Source organism: Monoraphidium neglectum, assembly GCF_000611645.1.
Source record: "Monoraphidium neglectum strain SAG 48.87 unplaced genomic scaffold scaffold01357, whole genome shotgun sequence".
NCBI lineage: Eukaryota > Viridiplantae > Chlorophyta > Chlorophyceae > Sphaeropleales > Selenastraceae > Monoraphidium > Monoraphidium neglectum.
Window position 1 is genome coordinate 1 of NW_014012271.1, and position 3847 is coordinate 3847.

A 3847-nucleotide genomic window follows, 5' to 3' on the forward strand; every position below is an offset into this window, starting at 1 on the left:
AGCGAGTGAGCTGGACACAAATGACTCAATCTGCCCATTGTATGGACAGGGGCCGAGTGCGTGTAAGAGTGTGGAAGTGTGCCTGTGAGAGTCTGTGCATCGACATACGTAGTGGCCTCAAGTCAAAGATGCCAGCACATCACTATGTCGTGCCGCGCCGCGGCAACCCGCAGGGCGCCTGGACCCACCTGGCGGCGGAGGGGGCCTGCAGCTTATCCTTCGTGGACGGCGCCGCCCTCGGGCCAGCGGCCGCCGCCAAGCTCGGCCTGGCCGACGCGCCGTCCTCCCCCGCAGCGCGGCGGCGCCAGAGCGCGCTGCTCGCGCAGGGGCCTGCGCCGGTGGGCAGGGGGGGTGCGCGCGGCGAGGACGTCAGAGGCGGCAGCTGCAGCGGCGCAGGCGGCGGCGGGGAAACGCAGGGGAGCGGTGGTGGCGGCGACGCGTTGCTGGTCGGCACAACCAAGGGTTCTATCCTGATTTGCAACGCGGAGCGCGGTGGGGCAGTGGTGCTCCATCTCCCAGCCTTCAGGTGATGGGTCGCGGTATCCTGGCGTATCGCGCCTGGCAGCAGAGCCCAATGCATCTCCTTGCTTGTTGTGTTGAACACATGCAAGACCTTCAATGTGTGCATGTGTGTGTATGTGTGTGCATGTGTGTGTGCTCGCGTGTGCGCTTGCACAATCACGCATGCACAACGCACGCACGCGGGTGCGCGTGGATGCACAAGAACGCTCGTGTGCCGAATGCACTCACACATACCGCCTCACCCCTTCAACATGCCCCAATCACCTGCGTTACGACATACAGGTTGTCTGCAGTCCGCCACATCACACTGGACCCCGCCTACCATCGCCTCATCGCCGCCAGCGGCGCCGGCGAGGTGAAAGCCTGGGACCTGTCCCGCCTTGGCGCCGCCAACCTCGGAAACGCATGCCTCCTCGACTACCAGCTGGCGGCAGCCGCGACCTCGGTGGCCGCGACGCACAACCTCGTACTTGTCGGAGACGCCACCGGCCGCGTGTTGCTGTTAGAGCCAGCGGCGACGACGAGCGCGAGCGCCGCTGGTGGCAGCAAGGCGGCCGTTCCAGGGGCCGCCGGTTGCGTTGTCGGGCGGATGGTAGGCGAGGATGCAGCACATGCGGGGCCAGTGGCGGGTGTGGCAGCTTGTGAGTGGCTGGAGTGCAACACGTCTTGCGGGCCGGACGGTTTCATCAAGGTGCGGGGTGTTACTATTATTTTCATTACAAATTGCGGATAATAGTTGACAACACAACAATGATGTTTATTGCGGATTATAATCCGCGCATTGTGCAGACTTGTACCTGAGGTGGAGGTCGGCTACTCTCATGGGCACAACAGCAGGCAAGCTGGCGGCTGCCGCTGTGGCGTTTGATTGCGATGAAGCATGCCCCAATGAGTGGACAGCTCCAACAGGTTGCCTCGTGGGACCCGCGCCTCAAACGGCTGCCCCTCTCGTGAAACCCCACCGCACCAGGTTTTTGACTCGAGCTTGTCCGAGGTCGCGAGCGTCAACCTGGGACGCCCGGTTTTGGCCGCCTGCCTCGTCAACCACCGCCGCCTCGTCGCCGCCACTGGCCGCTACTTGGTCGCCGTTGACCTAGGGGGCACGGCAGCGCTGCAGACAGCTGCCACAGCTGCCGGGCCTGCTGGCGACTGGGTGCCTGGGAAGGCGCTGGAACGCGCAATGGCCTCGCCACTGGCTTGCGTGTGCGTGGCGCGGGAGGCGCCAGGGTCACTGAGCAGCAGAGACCGGCCAGCATGCCAGTCAGGGAGCGCGACGGCACCAGGCCCTAGGAGCAGCTGCAATGCGCGCCTGCACGTCGATTTGACTGGCAGCGGCAGCTCATCAGGCACGCAGCCTGCAGGTGACTCGCAGAGCCCAGCTGCCACCTTCCCGTTAATGGTGGATCCCGCAGTGGCGGCGCATGTGAGCGCTGCGGATGGCAGCAGTGCACAGGTGCAGAGTCGCCCAGGAGACTCAGCAGCCGCAGCAGCTAGCCTGGAGGCGGCGTGCAGGGGCGACGAGGGAATCGATCGCATTACTCAGAGCGATTACGCGCCCAACGAACCGACAATGCAGCTTTGGGGAGCAGGGCTGGCAGCTTGCAGCTCGACAGAAGGCTGTGCAGCACCCCGTGCAGAACAGCCGCTGTTGTCGACAGTCCCCGGCCAGCCGCAAGTGTATCTTGACAGCTCTGCTGCCACGGCAGGCCGCCGGGCGCGGGCCGCGGCGCTGCAGCAGCTGCACACGTTCGACCTGGGCGCCATGGAGCGGGAACAGCGGCTGGCACGCCTCGGCCTGGGCCCAAAGCAAGATCCTGGTCCGGCAATCGTTCCCCGGCTACCCCAGGAGAAAGACCAGGGTGCCACAGCCGCCGCAGGGGGCGGCGGCTGCTGCGGCCGTGGGGAAGCTGCACACAGTGTGTTGGCTGCCGCGAAGCATTACCTGTCTGGCAGCAGGGCTGGGGGCGGTCCCAGGTCTAGCGCCAGCTGCAGCTGCAGCATCCACGACGCTGGAAGCAAGGAGGGGGCGTCACAGCAGGCAACGGCAACCGGCGACCGGCAAACCGGGCAAGCTGTGGCTGCAGTGTCGCTGATGCAGCAGCAGCTGCACGAGCAGCACCAACAGCAGCAGCAGCAGCAGCAGCAGCAGCAGCAGCAGCAGCAGCAGCAGCAGCAGCAGCAGCAGCAGCAGGTTTCAGGCCTGCGTCCGCTGATGCGAAAGGTTGCTGCAGTGGTGTGTGACCCCTGGGCCTTTGTAGACGGCGGCATCCCACCAGCACTTGCCCCTCTCAAGCCGAAGCGTCGGTCGACAAACCTCAAGGGCAAACCCGGCTCGGCGGCGGAGGCGGCGGCGGGCGGCGCGAGCGGCAGCGGCGGCACCAAGAAGCACAACAGGGAGGTCAAGCAGCGGCGGGCGCGGCCCCGGCCCCGGGCTACGCCAACGGGGTCCAGTCCAGACGTGGTGGCCGCGCTGCAAGAGGTCGAGAAGCACAACATGCGGCAGCGAGCGGCGGCGCGCGAGTGGCTGCCGCATGGGGGTTTGCTGTAAGAAGAAGGCTCGGGTACAAGTTCTGTGCTGTTCGATTTGCTGCAGGCCAAGCGGGGCTGTGGGGTGGGTCCTGCCATGTCAGCCCGTTCCTGTGACCGCCGTGGGCCAAACGCTGGTACAGTAGCGCACACCAGAATGCAGACAACCGATGTGGCCGGCAAGTCAGGGGCAGAGCGGTGTGGCGCACATCTCTCTGTAGATCTCTGTGTGATTGCATACGTGGAACCCGGAGTCACCGCTGGATGCATGAGAAGAAGCTGCGTGCTCTGTCGTCGCCCATTATGACGGGTTACGCGCAGGCTCTGCTTTAGTTCCACCGGTTTGTCCCGGCCCGACAGATATTTCATACAAATTGTGACCGTAACAGAGCAAACCTCAAGTTGCGAGTGCCCGACCACCCTTTAGCAAGGTCGCGTTGAGAACTTGAGATACGGTATGGCAGCGCAGGTCTCCCGCATCGGGCTGCTGGTGACTTTGATCGTCTGTGGGGTCTCTTTTTCAGGTAAGGGTGCGCAGCGGGCCCCAGGCACGCCGGTTTGGCGCTCACCAGCACAGTGCCATGCGCCCACACTATGAGCCCGCTTGTTCCGAGTGCCCTGACGACACCCTCAGCTGCCTGCGCCGGCAGCAGCCACGTCACCACATGCCTGACCACGCTCCGACCGGCCTTACATCCCGCATGCGCACGGCGTCGCGCGCAGCCGCGGCACGTCCCATGCCCGGGGACGCCGGCGTCGCCGGCGCCCGCCGTTCCCTCCTCCAGTTTTTCAGCGGCGG